Genomic DNA, 12,913 nt, shown 5'->3' on the forward strand with positions numbered 1-12,913 from the left:
TTTTTGAAGCCGAATTTCTTCATGAATATTTTCAATTGACCCACCCCCCCTCACGAAAAAGTTGAAAAAAGACGAAATACCCCCCTCTCACGAAAAAATTGAAAAAAGACGAAACACCCCCCCCTTACGAAAAAGTTGAAAAAAGACGAAACACCCCCCCCTTGCGAAAACTTTTTTGAAGCCGAATTTCTTCATGAAAATTTTCAACTTTTTTCATGCCCAAATACTTCATGAAAATGTTCTACTTTTTTGAAGCCCAAATACTTCATGAAAATTTTCAACTTTTTTGAAGCAGAATTTCTTCATGAAAATTTTAAACTTTTTTGAAGCCGAATTTCTTCATGAAAATTTAAAACATTTTTGAAGCCCAAATACTTCATGAAAATTTTAAACTTTTTTGAAGCCGAATTTCTTCATGAAAATTTTAAACTTTTTTGAAGGCCAAATACTTCATGAAAATTTTAAACTTTTTTGAAGCCGAATTTCTTCATGAATATTTTCAATTGACCCACCCCCCCTCACGAAAAAGTTGAAAAAAGACGAAACACCCCCCTCTTACGAAAAAGTTGAAAAAAGACGAAACACCCCCCCCTTACGAAAAAGTTGAAAAAAGACGAAACACCCCCTCCTTACGAAAAAGTTGAGAAAAGACGAAACACCCCCCCCTTGCGAAAACTTTTTTGAAGCCGAATTTCTTCATGAAAATTTTCAACTTTTTTCATGCCCAAATACTTCATGAAAATGTTCTACTTTTTTGAAGCCCAAATACTTCATGAAAATTTTCAACTTTTTTGAGGCAGAATTTCTTCATGAAAATTTTAAACTTTTTTGAAGCCGAATTTCTTCATGAAAATTTTAAACTTTTTTGAAGCCCAAATACTTCATGAAAATTTTCAACTTTTGAATCCGAATTTCTTCATGAATATTTTCAATTGACCCACCCCCCTCACGAAAAAGTTGAAAAAAGACGAAACACCCCCCTCTTACGAAAAAGTTGAAAAAAGACGAAACACCCCCCTCTTACGAAAAAGTTGAAGAAAGACGAAACACCCCCTCTTACGAAAAAATTTAAAAAAGACGAAACACCCCCCCCTTACGAAAAAGTTGAAAAAAGACGAAACACCCCCCCCTTGCGAAAACTTTTTTGAAGCCGAATTTGTTCATGAAAATTTTCAACTTTTTTGAAGCCAAATACTTCATGAAAATTTTCAACTTTTTTGAAGCCGAATTTCTTCATGGAAATTTTTAACTTTTTTGAAGCCGAATTTCTTCATGAAAATTTAAAAAAAATTTCAAGCCCAAATACTTCATGACAATTTTCAACTTTTGAATCCGAATTTCTTCATGAATATTTTCAATTGACCCACCCCCCTCACGAAAAAGTTGAAAAAAGACGAAACACCCCCCTCTTACGAAAAAGTTGAAAAAAGACGAAACACCCCCCCTTACGAAAAAGTTGAAAAAAGACGAAACACCCCCCCCTTACGAAAAAGTTGAGAAAAGACGAAACACCCCCCCCCCTTACGAAAAAGTTGAAAAAAGTCGAAACACCCCCCCCTTGCGAAAACTTTTCTGAAGCCGAATTTCTTCATGAAAATTTTGAACTTTTTTGAAGCCCAAATACTTCATGAAAATTTTCAACTTTTTTGAAGCCCAAATACTTCATGAAAATGTTCAACTTTTTTGAAGGCCAAATACTTCATGAAAATTTTCAACCTTTTTGAAGCCGAATTTCTTCATGAAAATTTTCAACTTTTTTGAAACCGAATTTCTTCATGAATATTTTCAATTGACCCACCCCCCCTCACGAAAAAGTTGAAAAAAGAAGAAACACCCCCCTCTTACGAAAAAGTTGAAAAAAGACGAAACACCCCCCCCTTACGAAAAAGTTGAAAAAAGACGAAACACCCCCCCCTTACGAAAAAGTTGAGAAAAGATGAAACACCCCCCCCTTGCGAAAACTTTTTTGAAGCCGAATTTCTTCATGAAAATTTTCAACTTTTTTGAAGCCCAAATACTTCATGAAAATTTTCAACTTTTTTGAAGCCGAATTTCTTCATGAATACTTTCAACTTTTTTGAAGCCCAAATACTTCATGAAAATTTTCAACTTTTTTGAAGCCCAAATACTTCTTGAAAAATTTCAATTAACCAACCCCCCCTCATGAAAAAGTTGAAAAAAGAGGAAACACCCCCCCCTTACGAAAAAGTTGAAAAAAGACGAAACACCCCCCCCTTACGAAAAAGTTGAGAAAAGACGAAACACCCCCCCCTTACGAAAAAGTTGAAAAAAGTCGAAACACCCCCCCCTTGCGAAAACTTTTTTGAAGCCAAATTTCTTCATGAAAATTTTCAACTTTTTTGAAGGCCAAATACTTCAGGAAAATTTTCAACCTTTTTGAAGCCGAATTTCTTCATGAAAATTTTCAACTTTTTTGAAGCCGAATTTCTTCATGAATATTTTCAATTGACCCACCCCCCCTCACGAAAAAGTTGAAAAAAGACGAAACACCCCCCTCTTACGAAAAAGTTGAAAAAAGACGAAACACCCCCCCCTTACGAAAAAGTTGAAAAAAGACGAAACACCCCCTCCTTACGAAAAAGTTGAGAAAAGACGAAACACCCCCCCCTTGCGAAAACTTTTTTGAAGCCGAATTTCTTCATGAAAATTTTCAACTTTTTTGAAGCCCAAATACTTCATGAAAATTTTCAACTTTTTTGAAGCCGAATTTCTTCATGAAAATTTTCAACTTTTTTGAAGCCGAATTTCTTCATGAAAATTTAAAACATTTTTGAAGCCCAAATACTTCATGAAAATTTTCAACTTTTTTGAAGCCCAAATACTTCATGAAAATTTTCAACTTTTTTGAAGCCGAATTTCTTCATGAATATTTTCAACTTTTTTGAAGCCCAAATACTTCCTGAAAATTTTAAACTTTTTTGAAGCTGAATTTCTTCATGAAAATTTTATACTTTTTTGAAGCCCAAATACTTCATGAAAATGTTCTACTTTTTTGAAGCCCAAATACTTCATGAAAATTTTCAACTTTTTTGAAGCAGAATTTCTTCATGAAAATTTTAAACTTTTTTGAAGCCGAATTTCTTCATGAAAATTTTAAACTTTTTTGAAGCCCAAATACTTCATGAAAATTTTCAACTTTTGAAGCCGAATTTCTTCATGAAAATTTAAAACATTTTTGAAGCCCAAATACTTCATGAAAATTTTAAACTTTTTTGAAGCCGAATTTCTTCATGAAAATTTTAAACTTTTTTGAAGGCCAAATACTTCATGAAAATTTTCAACTTTTTTGAAGCCGAATTTCTTCATGAATATTTTCAATTGACCCACCCCCCCTCACGAAAAAGTTGAAAAAAGACGAAATACCCCCCTCTCACGAAAAAATTGAAAAAAGACGAAACACCCCCCCCTTACGAAAAAGTTGAAAAAAGACGAAACACCCCCCCCTTGCGAAAACTTTTTTGAAGCCGAATTTCTTCATGAAAATTTTCAACTTTTTTGAAGCCCAAATACTTCATGAAAATTTTCATCTTTTTTGAAGCCAAATTTCTTCATGAATATTTTCAATTGACCCACCCCCGCTTACGAAAAAGATGAAAAAAGACGAAACACCCCCCCCTTGCGAAAACTTTTTTGAAGCCGAATTTCTTCATGAATATTTTCAATTGACCCACCCCCTCACGAAAAAGTTTAAAAAAGACGAAACACACCCCTCTTACGAAAAAGTTGAAAAAAGACGAAACACCCCCCCCTTGCGAAAACTTTTTTGAAGCCGAATTTCTTCATGAAAATTTTCAACTTTTTTGAAGCCCAAATACTTCATGAAAATTATCAACTTTTTTGAAGCCAAATTTCTTCATGAATATTTTCAATTGACCCACCCCCGCTTACGAAAAAGTTGAAAAAAGACGAAACACCCCCCCCTTGCGAAAACTTTTTTGAAGCCGAATTTCTTCATGAATATTTTCAATTGACCCACCCCCCCTCACGAAAAAGTTGAAAAAAGACGAAACACCCCCCTCTTACGAAAAAGTTGAAAAAAGACGAAACACCCCCCCCTTACGAAAAAGTTGAAAAAAGACGAAACACCCCCCCCTTACGAAAAAGTTGAGAAAAGACGAAACACCCCCCCCTTGCGAAAACTTTTTTGAAGCCGAATTTCTTCATGAAAATTTAAAACATTTTTGAATCCCAAATACTTCATGAAAATTTTCAACTTTTTTGAAGCCAAATTTCTTCATGAATATTTTCAACTTTTTTGAAGCCCAAATACTTCATGAAAATTTTCAACCTTTTTGAAGCCGAATTTCTTCATGAAAATTTTCAACTTTTTTGAAGACGAATTTCTTCATGAATATTTTCAATTGACAAACCCCCCCTCACGAAAAAGTTGAAAAAAGACGAAACACCCCCCTCTTACGAAAAAGTTGAAAAAAGACGAAACACCCCCCCCTTACGAAAAAGTTGAAAAAAGACGAAACACCCCCCCCTTACGAAAAAGTTGAGAAAAGACGAAACACCCCCCCCTTACGAAAAAGTTGAAAAAAGTCGAAACACCCCCTCCTTGCGAAAACTTTTTTGAAGCCGAATTTCTTCATGAAAATTTTCAACTTTTTTCAAGCCGAATTTCTTCATGAAAATTTTCAACTTTTTTGAAGCCAAATTTCTTCATGAATATTTTCAATTGACCCACCCCCCCTCACGAAAAATTTGAAAAAAGACGAAACACCCCCCCCTTACGAAAAAGTTGAAAAAAGACGAAACACCCCCCCTTCCGAAAAAGTAGAAAAAAGACGAAACACCCCCCCCCTTGCGATAACTTTTTTGAAGCCGAATTTCTTCATGAATATTTTCAATTGACCCACCCCTCCTCACGAAAAATTTGATAAAAGAAGAAACACCCCCCCCTTGCGAAAAATTTTTTGAAGCCGAATTTCTTCATGAAAATTTTCAACTTTTTTCATGCCCAAATACTTCATGAAAATGTTCTACTTTTTTGAAGCCCAAATACTTCATGAAAATTTTCAACTTTTTTGAGGCAGAATTTCTTCATGAAAATTTTAAACTTTTTTGAAGCCGAATTTCTTCATGAAAATTTTAAACTTTTTTGAAGCCCAAATACTTCATGAAAATTTTCAACTTTTGAATCCGAATTTCTTCATGAATATTTTCAATTGACCCACCCCCCTCACGAAAAAGTTGAAAAAAGACGAAACACCCCCCTCTTACGAAAAAGTTGAAAAAAGACGAAACACCCCCCTCTTACGAAAAAGTTGAAGAAAGACGAAACACCCCCTCTTACGAAAAAATTTAAAAAAGACGAAACACCCCCCCCTTACGAAAAAGTTGAAAAAAGACGAAACACCCCCCCCTTGCGAAAACTTTTTTGAAGCCGAATTTGTTCATGAAAATTTTCAACTTTTTTGAAGCCAAATACTTCATGAAAATTTTCAACTTTTTTGAAGCCGAATTTCTTCATGGAAATTTTTAACTTTTTTGAAGCCGAATTTCTTCATGAAAATTTAAAAAAAATTTCAAGCCCAAATACTTCATGACAATTTTCAACTTTTGAATCCGAATTTCTTCATGAATATTTTCAATTGACCCACCCCCCTCACGAAAAAGTTGAAAAAAGACGAAACACCCCCCTCTTACGAAAAAGTTGAAAAAAGACGAAACACCCCCCCTTACGAAAAAGTTGAAAAAAGACGAAACACCCCCCCCTTACGAAAAAGTTGAGAAAAGACGAAACACCCCCCCCCCTTACGAAAAAGTTGAAAAAAGTCGAAACACCCCCCCCTTGCGAAAACTTTTCTGAAGCCGAATTTCTTCATGAAAATTTTGAACTTTTTTGAAGCCCAAATACTTCATGAAAATTTTCAACTTTTTTGAAGCCCAAATACTTCATGAAAATGTTCAACTTTTTTGAAGGCCAAATACTTCATGAAAATTTTCAACCTTTTTGAAGCCGAATTTCTTCATGAAAATTTTCAACTTTTTTGAAACCGAATTTCTTCATGAATATTTTCAATTGACCCACCCCCCCTCACGAAAAAGTTGAAAAAAGAAGAAACACCCCCCTCTTACGAAAAAGTTGAAAAAAGACGAAACACCCCCCCCTTACGAAAAAGTTGAAAAAAGACGAAACACCCCCCCCTTACGAAAAAGTTGAGAAAAGATGAAACACCCCCCCCTTGCGAAAACTTTTTTGAAGCCGAATTTCTTCATGAAAATTTTCAACTTTTTTGAAGCCCAAATACTTCATGAAAATTTTCAACTTTTTTGAAGCCGAATTTCTTCATGAATACTTTCAACTTTTTTGAAGCCCAAATACTTCATGAAAATTTTCAACTTTTTTGAAGCCCAAATACTTCTTGAAAAATTTCAATTAACCAACCCCCCCTCATGAAAAAGTTGAAAAAAGAGGAAACACCCCCCCCTTACGAAAAAGTTGAAAAAAGACGAAACACCCCCCCCTTACGAAAAAGTTGAGAAAAGACGAAACACCCCCCCCTTACGAAAAAGTTGAAAAAAGTCGAAACACCCCCCCCTTGCGAAAACTTTTTTGAAGCCAAATTTCTTCATGAAAATTTTCAACTTTTTTGAAGGCCAAATACTTCAGGAAAATTTTCAACCTTTTTGAAGCCGAATTTCTTCATGAAAATTTTCAACTTTTTTGAAGCCGAATTTCTTCATGAATATTTTCAATTGACCCACCCCCCCTCACGAAAAAGTTGAAAAAAGACGAAACACCCCCCTCTTACGAAAAAGTTGAAAAAAGACGAAACACCCCCCCCTTACGAAAAAGTTGAAAAAAGACGAAACACCCCCTCCTTACGAAAAAGTTGAGAAAAGACGAAACACCCCCCCCTTGCGAAAACTTTTTTGAAGCCGAATTTCTTCATGAAAATTTTCAACTTTTTTGAAGCCCAAATACTTCATGAAAATTTTCAACTTTTTTGAAGCCGAATTTCTTCATGAAAATTTTCAACTTTTTTGAAGCCGAATTTCTTCATGAAAATTTAAAACATTTTTGAAGCCCAAATACTTCATGAAAATTTTCAACTTTTTTGAAGCCCAAATACTTCATGAAAATTTTCAACTTTTTTGAAGCCGAATTTCTTCATGAATATTTTCAACTTTTTTGAAGCCCAAATACTTCCTGAAAATTTTAAACTTTTTTGAAGCTGAATTTCTTCATGAAAATTTTATACTTTTTTGAAGCCCAAATACTTCATGAAAATTTTCAACCTTTTTGAAGCTGAATTTCTTCATGAAAATTCTAAACTTTTTTGAAGCCCAAATACTTCCTGAAAATTTTCAACTTTTTTGAAGCCGAATTTCTTCATGAATATTTTCAACTTTTTTGAAGCCCAAATACTTCATGAAAATTTTCAACCTTTTTGAAGCAGAATTTCTTCATGAATATTTTCAACTTTTTTGAAGCCCAAATACTTCCTGAAAATCTTAAACTTTTTTGAAGCCGAATTTCTTCATGAATATTTTCAATTGACCCACCCCCGCTTACGAAAAAGTTGAAAAAAGACGAAACACAACCCTCTTACGAAAAAGTTGAAAAAAGACGAAACACCCCCCCTTACGAAAAAGTTGAAAAAAGACGAAACCCCCCCCCTTGCGAAAACTTTTTTGAAGCCGAATTTCTTCATGAAAATTTTCAACGTTTTTGAAGCCCAAATACTTCCTGAAAATTTTAAACTTTTTTGAAGCCGAATTTCTTCATGAAAATTTTCAACTTTTTTGAATCCCAAATACTTCATGAAAATTTTCAACTTTTTTTAAGCCGAATTTCTACATGAAAATTTTCAACTTTTTTGAAGCCCAAATACTTCATGAAAATTTTCAACTTTTTTGAAGCACAAATACCTCATGAAAATTTTCAACTTTTTTGAAGTCCAAATACTTCATGAAAACGTTCAACTTTTTTGAAGCCGAATTTCTTCATGAACATTTTCAACTTTTTTGAAACCCAAATACTTCATGAAAATTTTCAACTTTTTTGAAGCCGAATTTCTTCATGAAAATTTTAAACTTTTTTGAAGCCGAATTTCTTCATGAAAATTTTAAACATTTTTGAAGGCCAAATACTTCATGAAAATTTTCAACTTTTTTGAAGCCGAATTTCTTCATGAATATTTTCAATTGACCCACCCCCCTCACGAAAAAGTTGAAAAAAGACGAAATACCCCCCTCTCACGAAAAAATTGAAAAAAGACGAAACACCCCCCCCTTACGAAAAAGTTGAAAAAAGACGAAACACCCCCCCCTTGCGAAAACTTTTTTGAAGCCGAATTTCTTCATGAAAATTTTCAACTTTTTTCATGCCCAAATACTTCATGAAAATGTTCTACTTTTTTGAAGCCCAAATACTTCATGAAAATTTTCAACTTTTTTGAAGCAGAATTTCTTCATGAAAATTTTAAACTTTTTTGAAGCCGAATTTCTTCATGAAAATATAAAACATTTTTGAAGCCCAAATACTTCATGAAAATTTTAAACTTTTTTGAAGCCGAATTTCTTCATGAAAATTTTAAACTTTTTTGAAGGCCAAATACTTCATGAAAATTTTCAACTTTTTTGAAGCCGAATTTCTTCATGAATATTTTCAATTGACCCACCCACCCTCACGAAAAAGTTGAAAAAAGACGAAATACCCCCCTCTCACGAAAAAATTGAAAAAAGACGAAACACCCCCCCCTTACGAAAAAGTTGAAAAAAGACGAAACACCCCCCCCTTGCGAAAACTTTTTTGAAGCCGAATTTCTTCATGAAAATTTTCAACTTTTTTCATGCCCAAATACTTCATGAAAATGTTCTACTTTTTTGAAGCCCAAATACTTCATGAAAATTTTCAACTTTTTTGAAGCAGAATTTCTTCATGAAAATTTTAAACTTTTTTGAAGCCGAATTTCTTCATGAAAATTTTAAACTTTTTTGAAGCCCAAATACTTCATGAAAATTTTCAACTTTTGAAGCCGAATTTCTTCATGAAAATTTAAAACATTTTTGAAGCCCAAATACTTCATGAAAATTTTAAACTTTTTTGAAGCCGAATTTCTTCATGAACATTTTCAACTTTTTTGAAACCCAAATACTTCATGAAAATTTTCAACTTTTTTGAAGCCGAATTTCTTCATGAAAATTTTAAACTTTTTTGAAGCCGAATTTCTTCATGAAAATTTTAAACATTTTTGAAGGCCAAATACTTCATGAAAATTTTCAACTTTTTTGAAGCCGAATTTCTTCATGAATATTTTCAATTGACCCACCCCCCTCACGAAAAAGTTGAAAAAAGACGAAATACCCCCCTCTCACGAAAAAATTGAAAAAAGACGAAACACCCCCCCCTTACGAAAAAGTTGAAAAAAGACGAAACACCCCCCCCTTGCGAAAACTTTTTTGAAGCCGAATTTCTTCATGAAAATTTTCAACTTTTTTCATGCCCAAATACTTCATGAAAATGTTCTACTTTTTTGAAGCCCAAATACTTCATGAAAATTTTCAACTTTTTTGAAGCAGAATTTCTTCATGAAAATTTTAAACTTTTTTGAAGCCGAATTTCTTCATGAAAATATAAAACATTTTTGAAGCCCAAATACTTCATGAAAATTTTAAACTTTTTTGAAGCCGAATTTCTTCATGAAAATTTTAAACTTTTTTGAAGCCCAAATACTTCATGAAAATTTTCAACTTTTGAATCCGAATTTCTTCATGAATATTTTCAATTGACCCACCCCCCTCACGAAAAAGTTGAAAAAAGACGAAACACCCCCCTCTTACGAAAAAGTTGAAAAAAGACGAAACGCCCCCCTCTTACGAAAAAGTTGAAAAAAGACGAAACACCCCCTCTTACGAAAAAATTTAAAAAAGACGAAACACCCCCCCCTTACGAAAAAGTTGAAAAAAGACGAAACACCCCCCCCTTGCGAAAACTTTTTTGAAGCCGAATTTCTTCATGAAAATTTTCAACTTTTTTGAAGCCAAATACTTCATGAAAATTTTCAACTTTTTTGAAGCCGAATTTCTTCATGGAAATTTTTAACTTTTTTGAAGCCGAATTTCTTCATGAAAATTTAAAAAAAATTTCAAGCCCAAATACTTCATGACAATTTTCAACTTTTTTGAATCCGAATTTCTTCATGAATATTTTCAACTTTTTTGAAGCCCAAATACTTCATGAAAATTTTCAACCTTTTTGAAGCCGAATTTCTTCATGAAAATTTAAAACTTTTTTAAATCCCAAATACTTCATGAAAATTTTAAACTTTTTTGAAGCCGAATTTCTTCATGAAAATTTAAAACATTTTTGAAGCCCAAATACTTCATGAAAATTTTAAACTTTTTTGAAGCCGAATTTCTTCATGAAAATTTTAAACTTTTTTGAAGGCCAAATACTTCATGAAAATTTTCAACTTTTTTGAAGCCGAATTTCTTCATGAATATTTTCAATTGACCCACCACCCCTCACGAAAAAGTTGAAAAAAGACGAAATACCCCCCTCTCACGAAAAAATTGAAAAAAGACGAAACACCCCCCCCTTACGAAAAAGTTGAAAAAAGACGAAACACCCCCCCCTTGCGAAAACTTTTTTGAAGCCGAATTTCTTCATGAAAATTTTCAACTTTTTTGAAGCCCAAATACTTCATGAAAATTTTCATCTTTTTTGAAGCCAAATTTCTTCATGAATATTTTCAATTGACCCACCCCCGCTTACGAAAAAGATGAAAAAAGACGAAACACCCCCCCCTTGCGAAAACTTTTTTGAAGCCGAATTTCTTCATGAATATTTTCAATTGACCCACCCCCTCACGAAAAAGTTTAAAAAAGACGAAACACACCCCTCTTACGAAAAAGTTGAAAAAAGACGAAACACCCCCCCCTTGCGAAAACTTTTTTGAAGCCGAATTTCTTCATGAAAATTTTCAACTTTTTTGAAGCCCAAATACTTCATGAAAATTATCAACTTTTTTGAAGCCAAATTTCTTCATGAATATTTTCAATTGACCCACCCCCGCTTACGAAAAAGTTGAAAAAAGACGAAACACCCCCCCCTTGCGAAAACTTTTTTGAAGCCGAATTTCTTCATGAATATTTTCAATTGACCCACCCCCCCTCACGAAAAAGTTGAAAAAAGACGAAACACCCCCCTCTTACGAAAAAGTTGAAAAAAGACGAAACACCCCCCCCTTACGAAAAAGTTGAAAAAAGACGAAACACCCCCCCCTTACGAAAAAGTTGAGAAAAGACGAAACACCCCCCCCTTGCGAAAACTTTTTTGAAGCCGAATTTCTTCATGAAAATTTAAAACATTTTTGAATCCCAAATACTTCATGAAAATTTTCAACTTTTTTGAAGCCAAATTTCTTCATGAATATTTTCAACTTTTTTGAAGCCCAAATACTTCATGAAAATTTTCAACCTTTTTGAAGCCGAATTTCTTCATGAAAATTTTCAACTTTTTTGAAGACGAATTTCTTCATGAATATTTTCAATTGACAAACCCCCCCTCACGAAAAAGTTGAAAAAAGACGAAACACCCCCCTCTTACGAAAAAGTTGAAAAAAGACGAAACACCCCCCCCTTACGAAAAAGTTGAAAAAAGACGAAACACCCCCCCCTTACGAAAAAGTTGAGAAAAGACGAAACACCCCCCCCTTACGAAAAAGTTGAAAAAAGTCGAAACACCCCCTCCTTGCGAAAACTTTTTTGAAGCCGAATTTCTTCATGAAAATTTTCAACTTTTTTCAAGCCGAATTTCTTCATGAAAATTTTCAACTTTTTTGAAGCCAAATTTCTTCATGAATATTTTCAATTGACCCACCCCCCCTCACGAAAAATTTGAAAAAAGACGAAACACCCCCCCCTTACGAAAAAGTTGAAAAAAGACGAAACACCCCCCCTTCCGAAAAAGTAGAAAAAAGACGAAACACCCCCCCCCTTGCGATAACTTTTTTGAAGCCGAATTTCTTCATGAATATTTTCAATTGACCCACCCCTCCTCACGAAAAATTTGATAAAAGAAGAAACACCCCCCCCTTGCGAAAAATTTTTTGAAGCCGAATTTCTTCATGAAAATTTTCAACTTTTTTCATGCCCAAATACTTCATGAAAATGTTCTACTTTTTTGAAGCCCAAATACTTCATGAAAATTTTCAACTTTTTTGAGGCAGAATTTCTTCATGAAAATTTTAAACTTTTTTGAAGCCGAATTTCTTCATGAAAATTTTAAACTTTTTTGAAGCCCAAATACTTCATGAAAATTTTCAACTTTTGAATCCGAATTTCTTCATGAATATTTTCAATTGACCCACCCCCCTCACGAAAAAGTTGAAAAAAGACGAAACACCCCCCTCTTACGAAAAAGTTGAAAAAAGACGAAACACCCCCCTCTTACGAAAAAGTTGAAGAAAGACGAAACACCCCCTCTTACGAAAAAATTTAAAAAAGACGAAACACCCCCCCCTTACGAAAAAGTTGAAAAAAGACGAAACACCCCCCCCTTGCGAAAACTTTTTTGAAGCCGAATTTGTTCATGAAAATTTTCAACTTTTTTGAAGCCAAATACTTCATGAAAATTTTCAACTTTTTTGAAGCCGAATTTCTTCATGGAAATTTTTAACTTTTTTGAAGCCGAATTTCTTCATGAAAATTTAAAAAAAATTTCAAGCCCAAATACTTCATGACAATTTTCAACTTTTGAATCCGAATTTCTTCATGAATATTTTCAATTGACCCACCCCCCTCACGAAAAAGTTGAAAAAAGACGAAACACCCCCCTCTTACGAAAAAGTTGAAAAAAGACGAAACACCCCCCCTTACGAAAAAGTTGAAAAAAGACGAAACACCCCCCCCTTACGAAAAAGTTGAGAAAAGACGA

This window comes from Labrus mixtus, chromosome 11 (assembly GCF_963584025.1).
Source record: "Labrus mixtus chromosome 11, fLabMix1.1, whole genome shotgun sequence".
NCBI lineage: Eukaryota > Metazoa > Chordata > Actinopteri > Labriformes > Labridae > Labrus > Labrus mixtus.